The following is a 13,322-nucleotide window of genomic DNA, read 5'->3' as shown; positions in this document are numbered from 1 at the left end:
CTTTGCCTTTGCCTTGTGTCTGTAAAACTCCGTGAGTCAAATGTTCAATGAGTTCTGTCCACAAAAGACTAAACGGTTCCATGATGAGTACACAGTTATTGGGAAAGTGGAGGTGAGTTTTAGCCAATAACTTGGATTATCTGACTGCGCACAGAGGAAAAGATGCAGTCCTGCCCTGGGCTTCCTCAAAGCCACTGAGAGATGCATCCACTTATGCTGGGGCTGAATGTGTCCCAGGTCTCTACTGTCTGTAATTTATTATCTAAAATACTGCAGGGCTGTGGGAGAGCATTTCTGTGATGTGAATTGGCTAGATTGTACTAGCTCTGAGTATGTGTGCAAGGGTGGGAGTGGGTGCAAGAGCCAGACAAACCCAGTCCCTGAACACGAGGTGTGAAAAGCTGTTCCAAGCTAGCACCAAGACAGGCACTAACTTCTTCAAATGTAGCTGCAACAGGTGTAGCAGCTGCTACTCTCTCATCTTAGGCCCCCAGACACTGAACCTTTCTCAGGTGCATTCTGTGATGGACTCGGTCACAGAGACCTCCTTGGGACTGTCACCTGATGTGCTGAAACTACCTCTGAGCCCATTTTCCCTGCCAGCTTGGGACTCCAGAACCCTGTCTTGTTGAGGCAGACACTCTACTCCGCTGCAACACAGACCCAGGATCTGAAGCATGCCCCCAAAGCTGCAGACTTTAACCAAAACTGCTCAGCAGGTTTCCTATCTCCAGCGCCCAGACACCCAGTTCCCAATGGTATCCAAACCCCCAAAAATTTGCTGTACTCTGTATAAAGCTTATACAGGGTAAACTCATACATTGTCCTCCCTCTATAATACTGATAGAGAGATATGGACAGCTGTTTGCTCCCTCAGGTATTAATCACTTACTCTGGGTTAATTAATAAACAAAAGTGATTTTATTAAGTATAAAAACTAGGATTTAAGTGGTTTCAAGTAATAACAGACAAAACAAAGTAAGTTACCAAGCAAAATAAAACAAAACACGCAAGTCTAAGACTAATATATTTAAGAAACTGAATACAGGTAAATCTCACCCTCAGAGATGTTCCAATAAACTTCTTTCACAGACTAGACTCCTCCTTAGTCTGGGCCCAATCCTTTCCCCTGGTACAGTTCTTGTTAGTTCCAGCTCAGGCGGTAACGAGGGGATTTCTCATGACTACAGCTCCCTTTGTTCTGTTCCACCCCCTTTTATATCTTTGGCACAAGGCGGGAATCCTTTGTCTCTCTCTGGGTTCCCACCCTTCCTTCTAAATGGAAAAGCACCAGGTTTAAGATGGACTCCAGTACCATGTGACATGTTCACATGTCCTGTGAGACTTCATTATTCACTGGATGGCACCCTGTAGCGAGTCGGTGTGGCTCCCCTCCTGCCCAGCAGAGGGAGCTCCCTCCCAGACACCCAAGTGGGCTGAGTCATCACGTCCTGTCCCCGCCCCCCGGAAGTCAAGGGGCGGGGCAGGAAGTAGAAAAGGAGAACGCCAGAGCTCAGTCAGGAGCCAGCCACCGCCACGAGCAGACGTGCCGGCGGGAGCTCCAGACTGGGAACCCTCCAGGACCCAAGGCGGTGATCAGGACTGGCCCCCATTGCCCCGCGCCCGGTACGACGAGGAACCCGCGGAGCTTCCCCGGGATCGGAACCCGGAGCAGCCGCTAGGACTTCCTCCCCCCCGGTGCGAGGAGGAGCCGCCGCCGCCGCTTCCGCCCTGCTGTTATCCGGAGGAACCATCGGAGGCAGCCTGGCCGGACTTCCAGCAGGAGTTGCCGGACCTGCCCCCAAGCCCTGGTCCTTCAGACCCCATGACGATGGACTGGTCCGAACTCACGGCGACCGAGGAGCAGGTACCGGGAGAGGGGGAAATGGAATGTAGCCCGGGGATAGCCGACCCCTGTCAGGCTATAGGCACCGAGGTGCCCATGTCGGTGTGTTGCGGTCAGGACCCCACTGACCAGCGGCAGTACTAGCCGCTAATAGGGCCCCGGGCTGGGACACAGTGGAGTGGGTGGGCCTGTGTCCCCCCTGCCACCCCACTCACGGGTGGCAGTCTCCCCCTCACCCCAGCGCAGACAGAGCTGCCTGCACTAAACTGGGTTGCTGTCATTGCCCAGCTCCTGACACCAGGACCTGAGCCCTAAACTGATTGCTGTTACCCAGCCCCCTGCTCCAGAGGGCCTGGGCTCATATTGATTGCTGTTACCCAGCCCCCTGCTCCAGAGGGCCTGGGCTCAAATTGAACTGCTGTTGCCCCGCCCTGACTGAGGGCCTGGGCTTCCACTAATTGACTGGGTGCCTTGTGTTCAGCCCCTGCCTGAGGGTCTGAACCCGTGAACCTTCTATTGAGACTGATTGCTGTTGCCCAGCCCCCTGCTCCAGAGGGCCTGGGCTCATATTGAACTGCTGTTGCCCCGCCCATGCTCCAGAGGGCCTGGGCTCACTAATTGACTGGGTGCCTTGTGTTCAGCCCCTGCCTGAGGGTCTGAACCCGTGAACCTTCTATTGAGACTGATTGCTGTTACCCAGCCCCCTGCTCCAGAGGGCCTGGGCTCATACTGAACTGCTGTCACCCAGCCCCCTGCTCCAGAGGGCCTGGGCTCATGTAAATTGCTGTCACCCAGCCCCCTGCTCCAGAGGACCTGGGCTTACTGATTTTGTAGTTGCTCAGCTCCTAAGGCAAGGACCTGAGCCCTAAACTGGATTGCTGTTGCCCAGCCCCCTGCTCCAGAGGGCCTGGGCGTATATTGAACTAGTGTTATCCAGCCCCCCTGATCCAGAGGGCCTGACCGTGAGACAGTGCTAACCCTGATTTCTTGCCGTCCCACCAGTTAGAGGGGACAAGGAGCGAGTCGGTGTGGCTCCCCTCCCGCCAGCCGGAGAGTTGAGCCCCGACCAACAGCTTACACACCCACATATATAGGAAGGCTTACAAGTAAACAGAGCCATTTACAACCAATTGTCCTGGTCGATGGGAGCCATCAAGATTCTTAACCACCATTAATGGCCCACACGTTGCATAATTACAATAGGATTTCAGAGCAATACTTCATATTTCTAGCTCTGTATACAAGAATGATACATTTATACAAATAGGATGAACAAACTCAGTAGATTATAAGATTTGTAATGATACCTTACAGGAGACCTTTGCATAAAGCATATTCCAGTTACATTATATTCACACTCATAAGCAGGTTTCAGAGTAGCAGCCGTGTTAGTCTGTATCTGCAAAAAGAACAGGAGTACTTGTGGCACCTTAAAGACTAACAAATTTATTTTAGCATGAGCTTTTGTGAGCTGCATATTTCCATAAATAAATATGCTGGGGTTAGGCAGCTCTGCACCATTCCCTAGCAAAGTCTGTGGCTAAAAATTATCCAGTAGGTTGTGATTTGTTGTAGACCTGGCTGTAACTTCTTTGAGAAAGTTGTGTACCCCCAGGAACGATACGTTATCATTACAGCTGGAAAGATGTCATTTCTGTGTTCAGTGTACCCTACAGAAAGCCATGCAGATAAAATAAAAAAGAATGATAATTGTATGTCCAGTGAAGGCTGCAGGACTCTCAGTTCTGCTGAAGAACAGCAACTTAGACAATAACAGAATTTGTCACAATTGGTACAGAAGGGTGAAGTGGGCACCAAACTAATGGACAAATTGTAATGTAACTTTTAGAAATTGTTCAGTGATATTCCTGGGAGTTTGATACTGGGAGAAAGCATATAGCTTCCTGTGAAAATTCAGCCTATTTATGCAGACATGGCAGCAGTGTATTCATCAAGAGCTCTGTAAAAATCAACTGATGTTGCACTCCTATTGCACAGGTTAATTTGATTCTCATATGCCCACACACACACACTTTTATACACATCTCTAAAACGAACTTCTAACACCACTTCCCTCTGTGGAACTCAAAGCACTTTACAAACATTAACGAATTAATTGTAACTGGAAATAATTATGATGATCTCCATTTTAGATAGGGGAAACTTAAGGACGGAGAAGATAAGTGACTTGCCCTGTTTCATATAGGAAATCTGTAGTTAGGACTGAGTCTGTAGATAGGACAGGGAGTCTGTAGTTAGGAATGAGTTAGGACTAACACACAGCTCTCTTGATTTCCACTCCTGGACTTTAATCTCAAAACCATTCTCAGCAGCACGAGGGTGGAGAATGCTTTTGATCATTCCCATGTTGCTGAAGGAGGTACTGTATGTGCATAGGATCTGGAGAACAAAAGGCCAGAACGTCTGACTTAATTTCTGAGGAGAATCTATTAAGAAATATTGATCTGGGAGAAGGCTATAAAACTCTTTAATAAGTTAGAATCTTTGACATATAAGCTGGAGTGTGTTACAGCAGGCATCCTTCTGATGTGCTCTTAGGTGACACAAAGTTAAGTGGTTTACGTTCAACGTTCTGGTCAGCTGTGAGTTGCAATTTCATAGAGACATGTTAACAGAAAGTCAGAATGTTTGAACCTTTTTTAGGTGTGGTGATTTGCCAAGCCTGATTCAAAGCCGCCTTTCTCTCTGGAGTCATTTCTCTCTCTCCTATTAGTTCATTTCTGAGGGCATGCTGGAAACACTCAGTAATAGAACCAATGGCCTGAGAGAATCATTGACTTCATCACAGTCAGTGATGGGATGAATGTCTGCTAAACATACAATATGCAGGATAGGCAGTCCAGAGAGAAAAAATTACATACAAATGAAGAATTCAGAACACCTGCATTAAAAGCCTGGCTGAATATGTCTCGGATGACAATCAGTACTAATGTGTCAACTAAATTTGTGGCAAGAATTCAATATTTGGGATAGCTCAGTGGTTTGAGCATTGGCCTGCTAAACCCAGGATTGTGAGTTCAATCCTTGAGGGGGCCTTTTAGGGAACTAGGTAAAAACCTGTTTGGGGATTGTCCTGCTTTGAATAGGGGGTTGGACTAGATGACCTTCTGAGGTCCCTTCCAACCCTGATAGTCTATGAATATTTGGAAAAAACAGATGTAGGCTCAAAAATGTGGAATCCCAGAAAAGAAAGGAATTAAGGATTTAATTTTCATCATTAAAGTTCTTATTCCCAAACTGCTAAAGCTGAACACACAGAAGAATTTTTTTTTCTTATCAGCCCTGCACCAGTGACCAGCTTACTTCAGCTGTCTGTACTCTGGGCTTGAATCTCAACTGTGCCAAGTCTAGACTCACTGCAGAGTGGGAAGGAAAGGCCACCTTTGTGCTTCCAATTCTGGGGTATCCTTGGGTCAAAATGGCCCCCAGCATAATTTAGAGCAGCCTATGCCATCTATAGCGGTCCCAAGGTAATCACAGTAATCTCAAAACTGGCAAATTGTAGCTATTATACATAATTTAGAACAACTTGTGTGGTCTCATTGCTTCGCATGGCAAAAATCTGTGTAATATATGGGTTCATGAAATTTGAACAAGCACAGTAATGACTGAGGCACTAATGACATTTAACTGGATTTGAAAGAGAAAATGTAAGAGCAAATTTCCAAGTACATACATACAGATCATGGTTAATATGTTATTGTAGGTGAAACCTTAGTTAAAACTCCTGATAGGTGTCTGTATAAAGAAAATGTTTCTGCAATAGCAACTAAACAGCTGGAGAAATAGTTAAAATGGAATAGGTTCAGATGCTTATATGATTTACAAGCTCATTTGAGCAACTCTCTGGGTTATTATTGATTACCAAGCACATGTCCATTTTATGTGCTACTTGCTGATGTGGCAAGCAATTGAATCCATCCTTTGTTTCTATAAAAGTAAGGCTAACTGATTAATGTTGTCCTGCTCCAGCTGGCTGATTGAACCCACAGGCAATCTAACTTCATTGACAGGCAGTTGTCAGTGGTGATGAATCATAGAGGCAATGAAGTAATTTGTTCAACAGGATCCTCCCACATATTGGTGTTCTTATCTCTTTGGCCCACTGCCAGATTGGTTGCCTTATGTCATTGTCTAGGTCTCTAGTCCCTGTTACACTGACTGGTCTCTGACTGGTCTCATTATGCAAAAGATTTGTGCGGTTATCAGTTTCTAGGCTCAGGAGGTTTTCTCCTGATGACTCTGAATTAATAATATTCTACTTCCTTGGAATCATAATCATCTTGATTTTTTTTTAAATTACTTAGCCTTTGGTTTTAAGAAGGCCCCTTCACAATGATCCCTGTTAACATTGTGTGATCTTAGTCTCACAAGCTGAGAAGTATTACCTAGCATGTTTGATCTTCTTAAGCCATCTGACAGAAGGAACATCTAAAAGATCATTTATAGAAGATAAAATAGGTTTCTGCTTATTGTGGTCATTGTTTGTCTCAAAAACATTTTTTATATATGCAGCCATATATTTCAGTGGACAACCTAGAGATAGATTGAAGCCAAGGCAGATGAATTACATCACTTTTGTTAGAGCAAAAGTTTTCTTTGGAGACTTTTCCCTACAATATTTCATTTAGTGAATCTAGCTGACGGCTCTAGGGACAGGAGGTCTTTGTCCATAGTTAGAGAGCAGACAGTAGCAATACAAGCTTCCTCATGCTGCCCTGTCAATGTGCCTGATCCCTGACTTAGAAGGGAACACGGGGACTATGGCTCAGATTCTCAAAGGTATTTAGGCACCTAATTCCTATTGAAGTCAATGGAGTTACATACCTAAATATCTTTGAGGATTTGGAATTATACCCATTTAATCATTGGCCTATTCACTGAGACTGATAGAGGAATGCAAATGTAATGGTGTTTTGTATGATCTGGAGCATGTGCACTATGACAGAGAACTGGACTGAGACTATCAACTTATTTCACATAAACCGTAGAACAACCTTTACAATTGGTAGGGACTATTGGTCACTACTGACTTTGGTCAATTATGAATGAGCAACCCGAGGAGATAGGTTCTCTGTCCCATTATTGCTTCCCTGATTCATCCAATTACTCAGCTATATTGTTTTAACCTATGGTTCAGACTGTGCTGTTGTAATGTCAGGATCAAATCACTTTGTTATGGGGGCATAAATACTTTTTGTCAGTAACCATCTGCTCCACATAAGGTCCCTACAAACAATTTTTCATGTGCTTAACTTTAAGCAGGCAAGCAGTGCCTCTGACGTCAATGGAACTACTCAGACTTAAAGTTTAAGCATGTGCATAAGTGTTTGCAGGATCAGGATATAAGAGAATGCATCAGGGGAATAGCACTGCACAGGTTTATTATACAAAAGTCAAGTTTTTAATAGTGGTCTCTCATCAGCTGACACACAGTAGCAGTTCATTTCAATGTTCCTGGCATTACAGGGGCAGAAGAGCCGCCAAAGTTACATGGAACAAAAATCAAGTGTCTCCTTGTCTTAGGGAGGCACAGTGACAATGGGTCTCCTATCACTCCTTCTAAGAGGCTGGCAGGCAAAGAGTTAATTCCCTAAGTTTCCTTCTCTCTACTTTGTTGTGTGCTCACAGGGTTGATTAGTATTAGGGTATGTGATGATCCTGTAAAATTTAGGCTCTGTTTCAGTTTTATTTTTTGTTTAACTTAGGCAATTTACCTGGGAGACAGGCACACACAAAAAGACTCAGTGAGGCACGCAAAAGAGAACCACAAAAACACATTTGTCATGGTTAGTTTTGTGAAAAATCCTTTGTGCTCTCTTCTCTTTTGTGGAGTTTTCTCAATACAACTAAACTAGCGTGAGCATCACCCTTCCAAGCCAGTGAGTGGGCTCTATTTCCCCCATGTAACATAGATGGTTACACAACATGCTTATGTTTAGCTTACAACAAAATATCCAGTAACATACTTGGTCCAAAATTTAGATTTTGTGTCAACAAACCTTTACCAAATGTGAGAGCCCTAGGAATGTGGATGTGATTGTAGCAGGGTGGACCCCTGCTCCAGGGTTTTAAGGGGTTTAAAAAGTGGCCTGACAGGGCTGAACTGATTAGGGAAGTGGCTGCAGCTGGGGGCCACGCCCCACACTGAGGAGCAGGGCCTTATAAAAGGCAGGGAAGCCAGGAGCCCAGACAGTCTCTCTCTGGTGATAGAGAGAGATGGGCCTGGCTGCTTGGTAGATGAGACAAGGTACCTAGGGTGAAGCAGGGCTGGGGACAGGCTAAGGAGCTGGGGAGCTCTGGCCTGGAAAGCCCCAGGCTGCGGCCTAGCAGAGGGCAGAAGGTACTGGGAGGTTGCAGAGGGCAACTTAAGGTTAGGCCAAGGCAGCAGGTCCAAACCCCCTTTGCCAATGATGAGTACTGGATACTGCAGTCTGCCCCAGTGAACGGGGGCTAAATAGAGACTGGGCAGTAGCCACTACTGAGGCGAAGTGGGGATAGTAGGGTGGGGGGTTCCCAAGGAAGGGGAAACCCAGACAGAGTAAGAAAGGGGTTATTGCCAGGGGGCAGCACCCCAGAGAAAGGGGTACTGGGTCTAGGAAGGGACACGGGAGCCAGAAGAATGGGTGGATCACCGGCCTGCAGAGGGTGCTCCAGGGCTGGACTGAGCTAAATACGGAGAGCAACCAGCAGGAGGCGCCACAGGGGTGAGACCGCCCGTTTACAGTGATTTTTGTAATTCCAATGGAAAACATTTGTCGTCTTAAAAAAACTAAAACCAAAACCATTCCTCAGATGTGTCTGCATCCCAAATGATGCAGTCTTGTGCTAGAGCATGGAACCTAAAATTGAGACTTGTATGAAGGATTCAAAGTTAATTGCCACTTTTGAATATATGAGTAACAAAAAATTGTATTTGGTTAGATAATAAGCTCTTTGGGCAGGGGACAGACGTTTGTTTGTTTTTGTTTTGTTTTGTTCTGTTTATACAGCGCTTGGCACAAGTGATCCTGTTCTCTGAGTGGTGCTCCTAGATACTACAGCGACACAAATGATGCATAGTAATGATATTAGGAACACTGGAATTGCCATAACAAATAAGACCAGTGATCTCTCTAGTCCAATATTTGGTGTCCAACAGTGCCGGTATCAGCTGTTTCTGAGGCAGGTGCAAGAAACCTTGCAATGGGTAACTATGGAATAACTTGGCCCCAGAGAAAGGAGATTGGGAAATAAAACATTAGTTAGACGCTTGTAGATTTCAAGGCCAAAAGAGACCATTATGACCATCTAGTGTGACCTCCTGCATAGCACAGTCCCTACAATTTTACCAGCTGTAACCTGCATTTAGTAACCAGGAATGGTTTGTGATCTGAAGCATGAGGTTTATATTCCACTATTGCCAGCCCCAAACATTGAAAAATCACGAGTTAGAGTCTAAAAGATCATGTGATTTCTAAATATAAGGTTTTTTGGGTGCTTTTTATTTGGTTTCTGGTTTCTGAGCCTTTAGAATTTACATTTTTGTGCTTTTTCCACAACCATGAGGGCTAGTAACTGTTTTTAAAAATGAAAGCTGAGATTCTCATGTAATAACATGACTCCAGGAGCTGGGGCTATAAGAAAATCAACAAATATTGTGAGACTCTTAATACAATCATGAGTTGGTAACACTGATCCCTCCCAAAACTCTTGGTCTTTTAAATATCCTTATTATAACTCTGGACATTCTTAGCCATATAAATGTCCAGTCTTTTTTTAGTTTTTCTTCATTGTCCAAGCTCAGTGAAATGCAAAAATTAAACAAGCAGTGAGAACTAAAATAGATCTTTAAAATACTTTCATCTAGAACAAAGTAAGATGGCAGTAGTACAGGGAAGGAAAATTGTTTTAAAATAGGATTGTGCTCAGAGTCCTTCCTTAATATTAGGAAACCCCAAAGTCAGACTGTTTCCATATAATTATATACAAAATCTATGGGCTTCAGAATTATTTTCTCTCTCAATATGTATAAAGGCACATAAGTCTTAGCACTGTATGTTGTCAATATCACATGTACAGCTTTGTGTAGCAAATTACTCAACCTGCTCTGGACAGTGCTATGGTTGAAAATTCAGGGCTAATTTATCAAGAATAATTGACCTTGAAGAAATCTGTGGCCTGTATTGCTTCTTATTCTGCTACTAATTTGAAAACTATAATGAGGAAAAATGACATACAAGTTCTTGCACTGCAAAAATATATGGTGATCTAATAGCACATTAGTAATACATAGTCACAGATAATGGATGAAGATGAAGAACAGACTCCTACAGAAAGCTGACAGGCAGCAGTTTATGTATCAGTACTCTGGGGGAGGAAGGGTTGGGTGTGTGCAGTATCAACAAGATATGACCTCACTGAATATGGGGCCCTTGGTATTGATGGCAATAGCTAGGTGTCTGATTTTGTAAATAAGAGCCACAGGTTCTTTCTTTTTACTCCATCACCCCTAGGAGATCTCTGGGGCAAAAGATCTCTCTTCCCCTCTGATCTGGGCATAGTGCACAGTATTCCAAGTGGCCCACTTCTGGAAACATGATATTACATTTGCCTTTTTCAAACTTTTATAATTTTGGCACTTACTCTTGAAGAAAAATACCTAGTAGTATTTCCCCCTGTAAGATATATTGTGATATGGTATAGAGGGGCTCATGGAGCCTATGAGTCGCTCCTCCAACAGAAACAGGCACCCTGTTCAGGGATCTACATGCAGATTGGGGGATAGAATTCCCCTCCTAACCCCAGGGCAGGTCATGAGGGAGCAAGCTAATCGAGTTGCAGAATACTAGATGGGAATCAGAAGACTGCAGTTCTGCTCCCTGCTCTACCACTGACTTGCTTATGTGACCTTGGGCAAGGCACTTTATCACTGTGCTTTTCATCTTTAAAATGGAAATAATGAATCTTATACACCTTTATAAAGTGCTTTGAACTCTGTAAATGAAAAGAGCTTTATAGCAGCTAGGTAGAATTATTTCTAACATACCTATCACCTAGATCCATAGGCTCTGCAGCCCCTAAAATCCCTAGGCTGGAATAGGAGCTCTGATTCTGGGGCACCCACTAGTTAGGGGTCGGCAACCTTTCAGAAGTGCTGTGCCGAGACTTCATTTATTCATTCTGATTTAAGGTTTCACATGCCAGTAATACATTTTAGTTTTTAGAAGGTCTCTTTCTATAAGTCTGTAATATATAACTAAACTATTGTTGTATGTAAAGTAAATAAGGTTTTTAAAATGTTTAAGAAGCTTCATTTAAAATTAAATTAAAATACAGAGCCCCCCAAACCAGTGGCCAGGACCCAGGCAGTGTGAGTGCCACTGAAAATCAGCTCGCGTGCCGCCTTCGGCACACGTGCCAGGGGTTGCCTACCCCTGACCTAGATGATGGTTTGTGGACATCAGATCGGCTTTTATTGTGGACCACTGGCTACACCCCTTCCCTTTGCCCAAACTCTTTCCCCTCTCCCCTGGGTGGAGCTTGTGTGGATCCCAGCTAAACCACTGACAAGGGGTGTGAAGTGCACCTGATAGGTGTTGGATTGAAATTCACCACTCAGCAGATGGGTCTAACAAATCTCTGTTAAGGCAAAACACCAGCAATCAGGGATCAGTTAATTACAATTGGGCAGCATATCGGGACAATCTCACTATTGTCTTACCAGCACTGGACAATTCACAGCTTCTACTTCCCTTTATTAAGCTGATTTTATATAGCTTTTGGGTTTTTTTCTAATACATATGTATTAGTTTCTCATTTCTCTATCAGTTCTCCAGCCCTGTCAGTAAAAGTATTGTGTCAACTTTATGCTGGTCTTTTCTAGCTCTGTAGTTGCTTGCATCTTCTGTTTTCCTCACAAACTTGATTACTCTGCAATTTCTTACACATGCACCACACTTAGGGTGACCAGACATCCCGTTTTTAAAGGGACAGTCCCATATTTAAGCTCTCCTTCAGGTGTCCCAATTTTTTCTTAGAAAAGGGCAATTTTTCCAAGATTTTTCTGTCCCGTCCCCCCCCATCCTCTCCCCCTGTCAGTACTGGCAGGTCCTACTGCTGGGTGGATCCTTGCTCGCCAGCTGCCTGCCGACCAGTGGTGCATGGCAGGGTCCAGTGATTGACGATGGGGATGGGTGTGCAAGGCTGATGGCGGGGCAAAGCTGCAGCGTATGTGGCCGGTTGCTCCCCCTGCTGGTCCATTAGCACAGTCCCTGCTGCGTGCTGGCTCTCAGCCAGCAGGACCCTGCCCCCCATCCCATTTCCGGACGGCACTGGCTGTGAGCTGCGGTGGCTGGTGAGTGCAGGTGGGTGCCAGGCAGTGGCCGGTTACATGTCACCTCTGCTGCCTACACATTGTACGTTTATGTGCTCCCCCTCTTGATGTCCTCTCCCTGCTTTGCCCCTTCACTGCCCCCAGCCCAACTGCTCCTCCATAGCCCCACCGGTGGGGTGCATCTTACTCCCAGTGCTGTGCAGAGAACCATACCCTAGTTGGAGTGCTGAGCTCGCCAACAGCCTGGCTGGAAGGCTCCTTCCTTCCCCCACTGCCTGGCTGGGCTGGCACCCTAGGAAAGTCCAAGACCCTCCGGACTGGGGCACTGTCCATGAGGAGCTGAGCTGTGCATGTGCTAAAGCCCGGCACAGCACTGGCACGGGGAAGCCTCTCCACCCCTCAGCTAAGCTCTGTAGTGGCAGGGGGAAGCGATTTCCAGCCTGTTCATGCCCAACCCTGTAGTCTCCACAGCAGCCCCCTGGGCAGGGGCTTAGCACCCTTTTCACCCGCTCTGTCCCCTAGGCACGCTCCCCTGCCGAGCCATCTCAGGGGACAGGTGGCAGCTGGGTTCTGTCGGTGGCCAGCAGCAGCCTGGAGGTGTTAGCTGCCTTCTGACCCTGCGTGGGCAGGAAGGGACAAGCTGCTTCCAGCCATACGGGAGCGGGGGGTGGGTGGGAAGAGATGAATTCTGCAAAGACACAGGCCAGGTCATCCCTTCCTCTCCCTCCCCACACCTGCCCCATGGCTGGAAGCAGCTCCCATCCCTTCCCTCCCACATTAGTTCCAAAATGCTGCTGCTGGCTACATTCTGATATGAACCCTGGCAGAAATCTGGGGATGGGGGGCATGCAACCCTGTGTGTCCCCACACACGTTGCTTCAGGAAGACACGGCACCAAGTACCAGGAGAGGTGGGTCCATCCCGGGGGCCCTGCCAGGCATGGAAGGCAGAGAGCACCAGGCAGGGAGGGTTGGGTTGGTCGGTCACCCCCCCCCCCCGTGTGAGAGAGGTGTACAGGAGTGTGTGTGTGTGTGTGTGTGTCACCTCTCCCCGTGTGAACCCTAAAGCTTTAAAGATAAGATAGGTAAATAAAACAAATCCAACTATGCCGTATTTCTTTTTAACAGGGGCTCAGTCAAC

The 13,322-nt window shown here is 45.9% G+C and overlaps 1 protein-coding gene across 3 annotated transcripts in view; it reads left to right on the top strand.

Moving 5' to 3' along the window:
- The window catches only part of CIB2 (calcium and integrin binding family member 2), a 143,660-nt gene that overhangs the window by 52,469 nt on the left and 77,869 nt on the right, over positions 1–13,322 (top strand). The window lies entirely within an intron of this gene.

The sequence above is a fragment of the Mauremys mutica genome, chromosome 11 (assembly GCF_020497125.1).
Source record: "Mauremys mutica isolate MM-2020 ecotype Southern chromosome 11, ASM2049712v1, whole genome shotgun sequence".
Classification (NCBI taxonomy): Eukaryota; Metazoa; Chordata; order Testudines; family Geoemydidae; genus Mauremys; species Mauremys mutica.
The sequence above is the reverse complement of the archived record's forward strand: the minus strand, read 5'-3'. Positions and strand labels throughout refer to the sequence as shown.